This window comes from Canis lupus, chromosome 5 (assembly GCF_048164855.1).
Source record: "Canis lupus baileyi chromosome 5, mCanLup2.hap1, whole genome shotgun sequence".
NCBI lineage: Eukaryota > Metazoa > Chordata > Mammalia > Carnivora > Canidae > Canis > Canis lupus.
This window is the reverse complement of record NC_132842.1, coordinates 41,984,581-42,000,032: the sequence shown is the minus strand read 5'-3', so window position 1 is coordinate 42,000,032 and position 15,452 is coordinate 41,984,581. Positions and strand designations below refer to the sequence as shown.

The window sequence follows — 15,452 nt, the reverse complement described above, 5'->3', positions numbered from 1 at the left end:
GTAGTTGTGGTCTGCACTATTTATTTCTCATTTTAGCTATCAGCATTTGAGGGAAGACTCCAGGTGGTGAAGTTGTATTTCCATTTGGGAATCATATAGCCTTTTCCGTACCTTTTAAACAGGGCCTCAGTTGGAAGCAGCCCAGCCAGGCTCGTTTAGGAAAGGAAAGATTCAGGAGCCCACTCTATAGAAAATGAAGTTTCTAAGTCAAGTCAGTTGGTTTTCCATTAACCACATTCATATTATCTACTTAAAAGTCTATGTCTAAAACCATAAGATGCTGAACTCTTGGAAACAAACTGAGAGTTGCTGGAGGAGAGGCGGGGGAGGGGACGGGGTAACTGGGTGATGGGCATTAAGGAGGGCACGTGATGTAATGAGCACTGGATGTTATATGCAACTGATGAATCACTAAATCCTACCTCTGAAACAAATAATACACTATACGTTAAATTTAATTTAAAGATTTTTAAAAATTTATTTATGATAGAGAGAGAGAGAGGCAAAGACACAGGCAGAGGGATAAGCAGGCTCCATGTGGGGAGCCTGACGTGGGACTCGATCCCAGGACTCCAGCCAGGATCACGCCCTGGGCCAAAGGCAGGCGCTAAACCGCTGAACCACCCAGGGATCCCCCCGTTAAATTTAATTTAAATGAAACACTTTTTAAAAATCTATGTCTAGCTAAGTGTCTGGTTTTCTAGTTTTTGAAAAATTAAAACACAGAGAAAAGAAAAAGATCAACTAAAATCCCTTCATCCAGACAACCCCTTTTAAATTTTGATATATGCCATTCAAGGCTTTATTGCTATGTAAATATAGGGTGTAAATGTGTTTCTCATTCACAGCAGTAATTTTGTCTTATAGCGCGTATTTTATACTGCAGTTGTAAACCATAATGCATCTTAAAATGTTTTTCCATTTAAATGAATATTTTTCTATCATTTTAATCTATTGTGTAACTCTAACATTATATATATTTAATCACATATCACATTACATTATACATTATATAATACATTACAGAATGTTATATATAACGTTATATATGTCTAATTATACATATATATATAAAATGAAGACTTTAGGATATTCTTTATTTTTTATGACTACATATAATTCTGTGTTGATACCTGTATAAACTCTTATAAACTTTTATGTTTATTTCCTTAGGTTCAATTCCTAGAGGTACAATTGCTAAGTCAAAGTATTTCCAGAATCTTTAAGGGTTTGGATGGTGAGACAAGTTGGCATCCAAAATGATGTAAGAGTTTTCATCATCTCCCACACTCCATCAGAATATCATTAATTTTTAGAAATTCTGACTATTGGGGGGTGGATAGTATCCTCACCATATATCATGTCTTTAAAGACACACAGCTTTTCATATTTTAACATATCTGAAAACAGATTGCCTCTTGCAGTAGATAGTGACTCAACACTGTGGTTTGGTTTAATTGGCAGTGTTTTTCTTCCCCTCTCTTAGGAGCACATGAAGTAGCGGCATGCCCTCTGATCACGGGCATCTTAGATCCAGTGAAATATGGTATTCAATCTAAGCAATTTTAAGTTTTGGCCCAGCTTCCCTTGCCACCCACCAAGCTTCTGGGACCAGTTGCCCTTGCTAACTACTTGCAGTGTGCTCAAAGTATGTAAATTCAATTCAACTTTTATTCACGTTGCTGTGCATATGGCTCAGGGAATATAAAGACGAACATGACAGTGCTGAGAAAAACTTAATTAGGAAGGTCACTGCATAAAAACCGTGTAATGAATTTTACCTCAAAACCTTTGTGGAACAAGGCAGGATATAAATAAATAAATAAAGACATTATCTATACAGAAGCCAAATAGGCATGCATCTTAGATCATCCGTCACCCATGTTGCCTTTATTGACACACATGACTGCGTCCATGCTCCTCTGAGCTACCTGCATTTCCTTGACACCATTCTCTTCTGGAAAGAATAAACGCTGCTCATTTCACTCAAGAGGTATCCCCTTGTCTCCAGCTTTTCACCTGGCCACATCCTGCTCGGCCCTCAACACTGGGTACAGAGGTTACCCCCTTTGGGAAGTGGCTCTGGCTCCTCTGCCCCTGCCTTCTGTCAGCGTTGTTTCCACAGTACTTGGTCTATTTAAAACCACACATCTTGCAACGTTTTCACCTGCCATGAGGAATGTGGGGGCATTCCTAGCATTCAAAAGCAGGACTCGGGTAAGACTGTCCCCGCTCATCCCAGATCAGCCACCTGTTACCTATCTATCCTTGGGCAGTCTTGAATCTTCAGTCTCAATTTTCTTATCTACAAATTAAAGTTAGCATTGCCTTGTTCAAAAGGCTGTTTTAGAGAATCAACTCTAATAAAGCATATGAAGCACTTAGCACAGGTGCTGGCCATTGGAAAACATTGAGGGGGAAAAATACTAGCTTACTGGCTCCCTGTCTCCCCAAGCAAACCAGTGCTCTTCCTTTATCTCTATGATCCCACTTACCTGATAAGGAACAAATTCTCAGTACAAATGCATTAAAATGCTTATACAGAAAAACTAAGCCCACAGCCTTAGGGGCTAAAAGAAATTAGGCAACGGACTTCTCTCTTTGGCTCAAGAGAGATATTCTGCTTTGTGAATGGCCTACTATCTGTCTGTCTATAGAGAAGGTTTTGTTAGTTTGAGCCTAGAGATGTGAAAAGCAATCAAAAGGACTAGAAGATCTCAATAGAACAGCCTTTTTAAAAAAACTTTGTTGTAGCAAATCGAACTCCAATAAAAAAATACACGAAAAAAATTCATTTTAATTGTCTAGGGTTGGGAGTTTTTTTTCTTGCTTACTGGGATTCTTAAGACTGCTAACAAAAACATGGTATTTCACGTATTAGTCATCCTTGCATATGGCTATTAGTTTCTTTCATTTACTTCCTGTGTCCCCTCAGAGGCGGATGTGATAGTAATTCAAAGATCTTATTAAACAGTGTGAATGGTCAGGACAGTGTACTAGCAGATGGAAAAAATGACTAAAATGGTATTTTGTCAAGTGATTCTATTGCTTATATTGGGAAATCTTTGCTCTCTTGGCACTAGAGCGATGACCAGCCTCCCATAAGGAATATGTAACTGAGACACATTAGGAAGTCACTCTACCCCAAAATGTCAACACATCTAGCCTTGCTGATGCATGCCTAAAATGATGACAGTAGAGCTTACTTTCTCTAAGATACTGTTCCACGTGGAAATGCCATTGTATCTGACCATTACACGCAGAAGGAACAGCCATAGTTCCCATTAATTGAACACTCTGACCTGCCAGCTAGATACATGTTCAATTACTTAATTTTTCAAACAATCCTATGAAGTGGAAAGATTTCTATTCTATAGATAAGGAAAGCGAGGCTTCCAAGTGAAGTAACTTGCCCAAACAGTTAGGAAAGATCAGAACTGCAAATTACACTCAGCACCATCTGATTCTAAGCCTGTGCAGACTTCAGAAGTCAGGTCTCAGATCAGCATGGCTCTAAAATCCACACTCCCCCAGCTATGTTTTCTATCAAACTTCACAACTAAGACACACCAAACTTCTTGTAGTTCCTCCAACACACCACTATGACAACTGTCTTCTTTCTCTTCACCATCCCCATTTGCTCTCTGGTTATGCTTTTGGGGACTCAGCTAAAATGCCACTTCCCCAGAAAATTTATTTCCTACCAGCTCAACACCATCCCCAGATATTGTTGGACAGCCCCACCAAGTGCTCCCAGGGCTACTTGGCCATCCCGAATGTTAGCGTGGCTCATGTGGCAGAGCTGTGTCTTTTTTTTTTTTTTTTTTTTAGATTTTATTTATTTATTCATGAGAGGCAGAGACACAGACAGGGGAGAAGCAGGCTCCCTGTAGGGAGCCCGATGCGGGATTTGATCCCAGAACTCTGGGATCACGCCTTGAGCCCAAAGGCAGACACTCAACTGCTGAGCCACCCAGGCATCCCGCATAACTGTGTCTTATGTAATTCCATCTTTAGTTGGACTGTAAGTAGCATGAAGACTAGATGCAAGTTCCCTTGGTTTACTGCTGTATCTTCAGGGCCTGGTAACTGGTATTTAGTAGAGAAGAGTGGAATGAATGACTAAGTACACCAATGAATCAACAGTAACAAGTAGAATAGGAATGCACTGCAGTGGGAGAGTGACAATGTCCCATCTATTTTTCCACACCAATGGCAAGTCCCACCTTCCTCATAATTCTGTACCCAGGCTAGCACTGGCTCTTTAAAGACATTACCAATTAGCAGTCTGGTTCACATTAACAATACCTTTCACTCTTAAAAGTTTGTTCTGCTGATTTTCTTATTCAACTTTGATGAAATAGGATTCAAGTTTCAAAATTTCAATTTGAGCTACAGCTAAACCTCGGAAAGTTGTGCATTCATTCTTTGAGGCCAGGGTCTCCCCCAGTCACTACCCCCTATGCACACTTTTTATTTTCCCCTCACTGGTCAAAGATTACCTCCTCTGAGTCCTCATAGATTCTGTTTGTCACAATAAGCATCATGCTCATAGTGTACATGTTTCATTTTGCTTCTGTTTGGATGCTTGGAAATCTGCCTGAAGGGGAAATTTCGGAACAAAACAAAATGGTGATTAATAGCATCACAAGTATGATTGATAGGGGTTTTTTTCTTTTGTTTTTTCCTCAACAATTAGGTGCCATAGCCAAAATGCTTATCTGACAGAGAATGAAAGAAAAAAGCAACCCTCTCAAATAATCATAAAAAAAGTCTTTTGATTTTTAAAAGAGAGAATTAAGGTGAGGTTTGACCTCACTAATCAGAGGACTGGGCTCCCAGAACGCAGACTTTGTGCTATTCCACTTAACCAAAGAGCAACTTGGGCATTTATCCAAAGTACTCCTCAAGGATCTAATATGTTAATTGAAAAAAAATCTTAGGAAATAACTTTACAAGTAAACAATTCATCCAATTGGAAACACATGGGATTATTATCCAGCCCCTTTTACTTGACATCTCAGCTGCTGAAGCAAAGGGTTTTTTTTTTTTTAATCAGAATTTTTCAAAGTGCAAACAGAATAAGTTACAATTTCAAGGTAGAATACGATTTGCTTTAATTAAAACAGCACACAATAGAATTCCCACATGGACATTTTAGCGTGTTTACTGTTGTTACAGGTAAAGAAACACTGTTTCCTGGGCTCTCCTTCCAATTCTCAGGGCCGCCCTCAGACCTGCACAGCTGTAATATATCTGATGGATGTAGCTCTCTCTACCTGCCCTCCTTCTCTCTCCAGGTTCTTTTGAGATGCCTCAGCACTTGGTATTTCTTGACAAGCACGAGGTGATTAGCTTACGTTTTCTCACTGCTCTGTGACCTTGCTTATCACAGTCACAAGTGTGATGTGCATAAAGAAGCTCTCAGCAGCAGCAAGGACAGGACTCAGCCACCTGGACCACAAGACCCTTCAGGCTCTTCGTAGTGTCTATTGTCTAAAGATTGGCTGTCTTAGGTAATTCGATTGATCCCTTAAAACCAAGACCGAAAACTGAGCAGCAAGCTGAAAACCTGGTAAGCTCTAGAACACGAAACGATTTGATTTCGAGAATCCCAGAATGTCTGGGGGCCAAGTGGTTGGTCTGCCTTCGGCTGGGTCGTGATCCCAGGATCCTGGGATCGAGTCCCGCATCAGGCCCCCACAAGGAGCCTGCTTCTCTTCCTCTCTCTCTCTCTGCCTATGTCTCTGCCTCTCTCTGTGTGTCTCATGAATGAATATATAAAATCTTTAAAAACAAATTCGGGAATTTGAGAATCCCGATTCCCTGGAGTCTAAACAATTGAGTAGAAACTGAGGACATACTAAGGAGGGTCCAAAGACTTTGGAACTCTCCTGCTGCCTAGGGTTGGGTGTTGGGAAATCAACCACATTGTTACTATTGACCAGACCTGGATGAGTTACTGCAGGTTGGGGAAAGAATTTAGATTAATCCACTCGCACCCGCAGTGAGAACACAGTAAAATTCACACAGGTATATGCACACTTATGTGCAAACACATATACACAGGTGTGCCCACTGTGCCTTCACACGGTTCTCTTCTAGTCTCCACTGAAGATTTAAGGAAATGACTTCTTTATTAGTCATTAAGATAATTAAGAAGTGTTTCTCATTTAGAGTCAACTCGATTATTCATAAACCAACAAGCTAAGGTGGAATTAATGAAAACATAGAGAACTCTTGAACCTCACAATTTCGGTGCTTTCTACCACCCGCCTAGGCTTTTCCCATACCTGCTAATGAGGAGCTAAAGATGGCCTGAATGTTCCTTCCTATACCTCTTGTTTAGCCTCTGCCAGAGTTACTAAGAATAATGAAATGCCTCAAAAGGCAAGAATTTGAGAAAAAAGGAAGATGGCATCTAAATAAGTCCCTGTAGGCAAACAATTCCTAAATGTTTGAATTGGTGCCATAGGGTACATTTGACTGGGCTTAGATTAGTCAAGGAAATGTTTCCCATTTAGAAAAGAGAGATTATTGAGAGTGGGTACTATTTCTGGACATTTCCAAGGATGCCGTTAGAAACAAGCATTCTTGTTAAGAAACTTTGTCTAAACTGCAGAGAGGTCAGCACTCCTCTTACCTCCTTTTTCCATTGTGTAGCAGAAGAATAATAAACAGGTTGGTTCTGCATTCAGAAACATTAAGATAGGGAACAAAAGCATGCACGCATAAAACAATTTCATCACATTGTCACTTGCCAATGTATTATTGCAAAAGGATCTGGTTTGAGTTACAGAGATATCACTTTCTCCTTTCAACTATAGTTATTGAGAAGAGCACTAAAAAAAATTATTCTTGGCAAAAGGGGACACAATTTTCAGGCTAGTTTGGCAAGGTCAAATGAACACCAATGAAAATTTATATTCACTCAGCATGTGGGGAGAGTTTTATGTCTGGAAAAGGACTTAATTATGGTAGGGTAAATAATTGAATTTTTACAAGTTAAAGTAACAGCATGCAGTATTTGCTGAGAATTTTTCTGGATGTTTAGTTATACCCAAGAGATTTGTCTCTGCCCTCCAAAAAGAGGGAGGTGGAGAAACAGTACACAAAAGAGAATTTTTAGACTAACATGTCAACTGAGAGAAATGAGTGTAGGCTTTAGCAAGAATGAGAGCATTTGGGGGCAGGGGAACCACAGTGTGAGTAAGATCCAAATATGGATCTTTTCTTCTGAGTTTTTAATTCATATCTCTTTATCCTCTGAGTTGGTCATTCACATTCACCTTAACCCCACTGCCCGTTGTGTGTAGGGGGTGCGGGGTGGGGGGAAAGGTAGTAGAGAGCAGCAATCACCACCCGAACCTGGAAAACCCATAGCCATTCAGGACAGGCTGGTCACTTCCCCCTGAATCCTAGGATTCTGATCATTGCATCTCCCTTCTCCAGACCGCTGGATTATTGCTAGAATCCCTGTAAAACCACTTTCTTCTTCCTCTCCAAAAAAAGAAAGAAATAAAATCATAAATTGAGAGCTCATCCTCTAAATAAAGGTCCAGAGGTGTTGCTGTTATTTAAAGCAATACAGATGCTATTTCTCTCCCCTGTTCTCCATGACCGGCCATATCAACTTTTCTTCCAATTGTGAGCAAGCCAAACTTGCTTCTCCCTTCACACCTCTGCTGTTGATGCACCCCTGTGGTTTTTCCACAAAGTTCTTTTCTTGGCTGGCTCCAAACTGGTCAGCTCCCAGTACAAGGGCTCTTTCTTCTAAAAAGTCTTTTGGGACTACCCAGTCTAAAGCCCTCCTCCATTCCCCTCTATCACTTAACCCCAATTTATTTCCTTCATTCCACTGTTACTATCAAAAAATGTTCATTAGTTTACAGGTTTCTAGTTTCTCTCCTACCTATAGAACATCAGCTCTGAGGCCAGGGTCCAATTTCTACTTCTGTATCTCTGACATCTAAGATAATACCTGGGAAATAATGACATTCATATAACTATTTCATTTAAAAATATGGAGCTTCTTATTATGTACTAGACATTGTTTACATATACTATCTTATTTAATTCTCACCCCAAACTATGATATTGCTACCATCCCCATTTTACAGGTAAAAGAGTGAAGGCTTAGAGACACAAAGTAATTCTTGAAAATGGCAAAGCCAAAATATAAATAAACCCAGGGGGTCTGTCTCCAGAGTCCATGCTTACAACTGCTACTCATTTTACCTATACATTATATGTAAACCTTTTTTGAAGTTTCAGATTGTGTAAAAAAAAAAAAATTCCTGTTTCCAGTTCCACATACAAGGAGCTTGAAAGTTAACATTCCATCCTAACAATTAGTGAAAAGCTGACTTTTCAGTTGTTGACTGTCTTCTTGCATCTGTAAAAGAGGAGAGGATACAGGATAAGCTGCTGCCCCCAGGATTGGTGAGACAGGTGAATATGGGGAGTATCGGTTTACCAGAGCAGAGACTCATGAGTGGAAGCAGTTTGGGGAACCAGTGCCTGGATAGGAAATCCTGAACTATAATTGATGAGTTGGTTAGAGGCTCAGTGTGGTCAACTCTGAGAGTTAAAAAGTACAAGGGGACCCAGTCACGGAGACAAGGAGGTACAATTTATGTAGTTTACCTCCAAGAGGTCAACTAGGTTCTCATAGCAAAATATCAGAAGAAAATCCCCTTGTTCTTCCAGCAAGGGAGGGGAAAAGGAGCCATTTTGAAATATACCAAAGCACTTTGTTCTCAGTTAACCAGAGCCCAATCTACTGGGGTTTTATCAGAGCCTAACTGACCTGGGGAAAGGGAAACACCCAATTCCAGTCAGCTCTAGCCTTCCACATGGAAGGAGGGAAATATTAAACTCCAGCCCACTCTAGCTATCCTGTCCCAAAAAGAAGGCAAGAAACAACTGAGAAACACTTGTGAAATTCACAGCCCAGAGGTATAAGCTTATTAAAATATGAAGACCTAATCATAGGACTGCGGAACACTTCCCTTTCCCTCACATTACTACAGGCATATTTTTCACAGCTCCTTTTATCTAGTACATCATGCCCAGCTACCAACAAAAAATTACAAGGCATACTAAAAGACAAAGAAAAAGAAAAAAAAAAAAAGAAAAATCCACACGATTTAAAGAGAAAGAGCAAGTATCAGAACCAAATATGGTAAGAATATTGGAATTGTCAGACTAGGAATTTAAAACAATGATCATTAATATACTCAGGCCTCTAATAGATAAAGTAGACAGCATGCATGAACAGATGGGCAGTGTAAGCAGAGATGGAAATCCTAAGAGAGAACCAAAAAGAAATGCTAGACAGAAAGAATACTGTAACATAAATGAAGAATGCCTTTGATGGGTTTATTAGTAGACTGGACACAGCTGAGGAAAGATCTCTGCACTAAAGAATGTATCAGTAGAATCCTTGCAAACTGAAAAGCAAAGGAAATAAGACTGAAAGAAAAAAAAAAAGGAACAGAATATCCCAGACAACTACAAAAGATGTAACATATGCATAATGGGAATACTAGAAAAAGAATGGAACAGAAGAAATATTCGGGGGAAAGAAACCCCTTCACCTAAGCATATAATTTTCAATCTACAGAAAATCAAAGATTAAAAAAAAAAAAATTCTGAAAAAAGCCAGAGAAAAATAAAGTTCAGTTTCTCGCCTTAAGGACTTCTCAGAACCTTTAATATGCTAATGTACCCCCAGGACTTGTCAAGATAAGGATATAATCTCCCATTCACCACCTACTCTTCTTTTTCATGAAGATTTTCTTGACATTTCTTTGAACTGTGTTACCCCTGAAGTTTCTTTGGAAATTGTTCTCACATTTAGTCTGTGTCTTCAAAAACACCTACTTATATCAGAACCATAGATCTGCCACTGATTCATTCATTCGACTAATGTTTTTTGAATACCTATTATGCACCACACACTTTTCTAGAAACTATGAGGTGTCAGTGAGAAAAGCAAAAATCTCTGCACTTTTTGAGTTACAGCATTCTAGACAGGGGGAAGATAGATAATAAGCCATGAAGATAACAAATAAGTAAATTCTATCATACTGTAGAAGGTGATATTCTCTGGGAAGGAAAGATGAATATAGAAAAGGGTGAGAGGCTGAGAGTTAAGATCCAGAAGGAATTGCAGTGAGGGAGAGGCAGATGGAAATGATGAATGTGCCACGTGAAATAAGCTGATCAAGGTGGGCTTTTTTTTAATGGTTTTTATTTATTTATTCATGAGAGAGAGAGAAAGAGAATGAAAGAGAGAGAGAGGCGTAGAGACATAAGCAGAGGGAGAAGCAGGCTCTCTGTGGGGAGCCTGATGTGGCACTCAATCCCAGGACCCTGGGATCACCACCTGAGCCAAAGGTAGATGCTCAACCATTGAGCCACCCAGGTGGCCCTCAATGTGGGCTTTATTGAAAAGGTGGTGTTTAAGCAAAACATTGAAGGAGGTGAGAGAATTAGCCACATGATATCTGACGTAAGGGTATTTCAGGAGGAGCAATCTGCCAATACAAAATATCTAGAAACCTGGCTAAGCATTTTCAGGAAGCATCAAGAGACCAGCATGGCTGGAAAGGGGTAAGAGAAAGTATAGTGAAAGATGAGATCAGTAAATTAAGGGGGTGGCAGGGCATGCTATTTAAGGTAAGTCATTGAAAAGCCTTTGGCTTTTACCCTGAGTAAGATGGGAAGCCACTGCAATGTTTTGAGTCGGGGAGTGACACAATCAGCCTTACTTTTGAAGAGGATCCTTCTGGCCACTATGTTGAGCATAGAATAGCAGCGATCAAGGAACACTCTGGATATTATGTTGAGTACAGAATATAAAAAAGCAAAGTTAGAAGTAGTGAAATCAGTTGTAATAATACCATGAGGGATGTTGTGGCTTAGACTACAGAATGGTATCAGTGACAGTAGAAGAAGGCATAAGGTTCTGATTTATTTTGAAGGTACAATTATAGGATTTCCTAATAGTATGAGAGAGAATGAGAAGAATTGAGGATGACTCTAAGTTTTCTGATCTGAGCATCTGAGAGAATGAATTTAACATCAATCAAGAGGGAGAAAGCCAACAGGGGTGGAAGAGATTCCAGGTGGGAAATCAGGGGTTCAGTTTCAGGCATGGTCACTTTGGAGATGCTCTTAAAACTTCCAAGATGATGTATAGGGAGTTGGAGTCTGGGTAAGAGATTCAGTCTAAAAATACGATTTGAGAGAGGCCAATAAATGGATGGAGTTTAAAGTCCTGAGAATAGGAAATCATCAAGGGAGTAAGTATAAAGATCCAGAAGAAAAAACTAAGCCAGAGCTGAGCCTGAAGCCCCCCCTCCCCCCAAAAAAGGCATGTTTCTCAGAAAACCAAACCCAAAGCCTTGATTGATGGGTAGAAGTAAAGAAGGTAGTAGGAAGAATTATTATAAGCTTCAGCTTTGGGAACTTGAAGAAGGTATGTCTAAAAGATCTCATCTCCTGAACCACATAATGGCTGCCTGCAGTTCCGTCTGAGGAAGATTCTGGGACCATGTCTGAGTGGGAAAGAAATTAGTGATTGGTGCTATCTGCTGCAGTTGTAGAGTGCTAAGTGCCAGCTAGAAGGGCAGCATCAGATTTTTACCCTTCTTTGCTGAGAGGAAGGGCCACGTGACTAAGAATAAGCAACAACTGGTGTTCGGAGAGTTCACTGAATGCTTTCAACTTATTTCAAGTAAATTTCTGTGGTTTGTAGGAATGTCAGTGTATAACTTGCTGCTGAAATTATCTTACTTGTGTAAGAATAATTTTATTGCTCTGGAGCCATAAGCTTATGTTGGCCTTGAGTGTGTGGAAAGGTGATCCCTGAAGAAGAGTAGAGAAAAAGAAGATATGTAACAAGGAGGATGGTCTGCATAATTTGTGGACTCAAAGCACAAATGGGAAAAGTCAAAACCCAAAACAGAGTAGAACTTTTAGCTCTGTGAAAAGATTGGGCAGATCCTCTCCCCAAATGCAACTATAGTGCTAGGAAAAACTGACAGGTACAACCATATAGTGCTTTGGAAATCAACCAAAGGCACAAAACAATCTGAGAAGTGTTTCTGCTTTAAAACAAAACAAAACAAAACAAAAACCTACTGAACTTCTATTTATTTATTTATTTATTTTTATTTATGATAGTCATACAGAGAGAGAGAGAGAGGCAGAGACATAGGCAGAGGGAGAAGCAGGCTCCATGCACCGGGAGCCTGACGTGGGATTTGATCTTTGATCCCGGGTCTCCAGGGTTGCGCCCTGGACCAAAAGCAGGCGCCAAACCGCTGCGCCACCCAGGGATTCCCCCTACTGAACTTCTAGCAGGAAGAATGGGAGTCTGTAAAGTTCTAGCCTGAGTCTTCTCCATTCACCTGACCCTGTGTTTATAGATTCTGTGAGGGTAGGGAAAGCCTTGATGACCAAGCAGCCTCTCTGCCAGAGTTGAGGAGACTCACCCAGTTTGGACAAGTGGGCAATGCAAGCACTCAACAAAGCTGTCAGTAGAAATGATCACTTGGAGGTGGATGGGTGGGAAGAATTGTGGGGTCCACTAGTTACAGGTTGTATTTGTGGTGAAAGACAGCATATTCCTGGTTGAGGCTATTTATGCATCCAGTGAAGATTGAGAAGAACATGAACATTTCACATACTTCTGGTTAGTCCTAGGTCTGAGTGCATGAGCAGAAGAGACTCAAAAGGGCCCAGAAGAAATTAAAACCCAGGAGGCTTAAAAGCAGCATGAATTTTAAATGTGCCCCCCTACCCACAAACCTATCCAATAGCAACAGATGGAAGCTTTATGGGTTCGAGGTGTTAGAGCACAGTTGATGCGCAATCATTAGTTTTATACCACTAAGCTCTATAGACATAGGAAGAGCCTCTAGCAAGCCAGGTTTAAAAAATGAAGGATATATATACTTGAAACAACAATTTAGCAGAGGTATTAGCGACTGTAGGGGACCCAGATTTCACAGATTTAGCCCAGACAAGTTATTAAACAAACAAAATACCAGCAACACCAAACTCCAAAGGAAAAAATACCAGAATTGGAGTAGCTGCAATATATTAAATAGAATGTCCCATTTTTAAGAAAACAATGAAAAGGAATGCCAAGAAACAAGAAAGTGTTATCCGTTCTCAGATAAAATTAAAAAAGAAAGAAAGAAAGAAAGCAGTGAATAGAAACCATTTCTGTGTTACCAGCTACTGGCAGACAAAGGAAGGCTTCAAAGCAGCTATTACAAATAGATTCCAAGAACTAAAAGAAATTGCATTTCAAGAATTAAAAAAAAAGTGTGACAATAGATTAATAAATAGATACTCTTAATAAGGACATAAAATGGGGCAGCCCAGGTGGCTCAGAGGTTTAGCGCCACCTTCGGCCCAGGGCGTGATCCTGGAGACTCAAGATTGAGTCCCACGTCGGGCTCCCTGTGTGGAGCCTGCTTCTCCCTCTGCCTGTGTCTCTGCCTCTCTCTGTGTGTCTTTCGTGAATAAATAAATAAAATCTCAAAAAGAAATAGGGACATAAAATTATTAAAAATACTGAACGGAAATTCTATGGCTGAAAAGTACAAGAGCTATAAAATAAAATTTCAGTAAAGGGGCTCATCAGCAGGTTTGAGAATACAGAAGAAAGAAGCAGTGAACTATAAATTGATAGAAACTATCCAATCTGAAGAATGAAGACAAAAATGAACAGAGCCTTAAACCTGTGAGATAAGATCAAAGCTAGCAACAACCTCCATGTAATAGGAGTCCCATACGGACAGAGCAGAAAGGGACAGGAAAATTATATGAAAAAAATAAGAGCCCTAAACTTCCCAAATTTGATTTTTAAAAAGGATTCATCCACACATCTAAAAAGTTCAAAGAAATCAAAGTGTGATAAATATAAATAGATCCATACCTTGACACATCACAGTCTAACTGTTGAAAGTCTAAGCCAAAGAGAAAAATCTTGAAAGCAGCAAGAGAAAAACAACTCATCCTATATAGGCAAACATCGATACAATGAACAGCTGGCTTCTCATCTAAAACCATGGAGGCCAGCAGGCAGTAAAGTGACATATTCAGAATGCAGAAAGAAAAATAACTGTCAAACAAGAATTCTGTATCTAACAAACTCTTCTTCAAAAATGAAGGCAAAATAAAGGCATTCCCAGATAAACAAAGGCTGAGCAAATTCATCACTAGCAGATCTGTTCACAAGATATACTAAAGGAAGGAAGTCCTTCAGGAAAAGTCGGCAGAAAGCCATACAAATCCACAGGAAGAAATGCAGAGCGCTGCAAATAATAAATACACAGGTTAGTATAAAAGATTCCATTAATACATCTTTTCTCATCTTCCCCCAACTTCTTTAAGAGACATGAGAGTTTATGAAATAATAATGTTAATACTGTATTATTCCATTTATAACATGTAGCTTCAGTATATATGACAATAACACAAAGGGAAGAAAAATGGCACTATATTAAGCAAAGTTTCTAAATTTTCAAATTAATATTCATCTGAGGGAGGCTGTCATAAATTAAAATGCAATTCCTTGAGTAGCCGCTGAGAAAATAACACAAAAGAAATATAGTAAATCCACAGAAGAATTACGACGTCACACTAAAATATTTGTTCAGCACAAAGGTGGCTGTCAAGGAGGAATAGACAGTCAAAAAAGGCAGGAGACATATCAGAATTCGAAGGCAGGTCCTTAGTAAAATTTCCCCTTTCTGCTCTCATGTGATTTTAGTAAACAGGGAACTAAAGATCTATAACAAGCATAACGGTCTACTTAATTTGTGGACTGAGGTCAACATGAAATGCAGGGTTCCTATTCGAAAAGTATTAGGAATTTCAAGACGGCAGCAGCAGATTGTGAAGAAAAACAAGGGGCCCTTCTGAGCACAGGGCTCTGTGACTGCATGAGTTGCTTACCCATGAAGCTGACCCGATGATAAGACGTTATCATATCCCATTTTCCTACTCCTTTCATAAGCTTCCTTTGGGGATATAGTACCTTCTGTTCTAGTCTTTCCCCGTTGTCTTTTCCTTTCCCATCCTTGAATCCTAAATCTCCAGCATTTGGGAAGGACTCACCCTTCACAGTCGAAAGCCCAAGAGACAGGATCCTAGCTCTCACATCCACGTGAGACAGCTGTGACTACACTCTGCTACAGATTTTTTGGGCATTAAAACCTGTAATTCCCTTACATGTGCTGACCCTGTGGTTTCCAAGGCAGTTGTCATTGTCAGCAAAGGCAGAAAGGCAGTCTCCGAGAACATCCAAGTAGCTGATATTCATGAATTCACTTGACAATACATAGTCTACAGGAAACCCAGGAAGGGTGTGTGCAGGACTGTGCTGGGGGGAGCAGATGGGCTTGTTAGGGTAGCCGTTATACCTTGTG

General features: G+C 39.9%; 1 protein-coding gene and 1 long non-coding RNA gene across 6 annotated transcripts in view; one reads left to right on the top strand and one right to left on the bottom strand.

Annotated features, from left to right (window-relative positions):
- Positions 1–15,452, top strand: part of PPP2R2B (protein phosphatase 2 regulatory subunit Bbeta) — a 439,287-nt gene that overhangs the window by 115,224 nt on the left and 308,611 nt on the right. The window lies entirely within an intron of this gene.
- LOC140633602 (uncharacterized) lies at positions 8,051–15,440 on the bottom strand. The gene is made up of 2 exons (XR_012031186.1): positions 15,256–15,440; positions 8,051–8,395 (listed from the first exon to the last, which is right to left on the bottom strand). It is a non-coding gene; the product is annotated as an uncharacterized lncRNA (long non-coding RNA).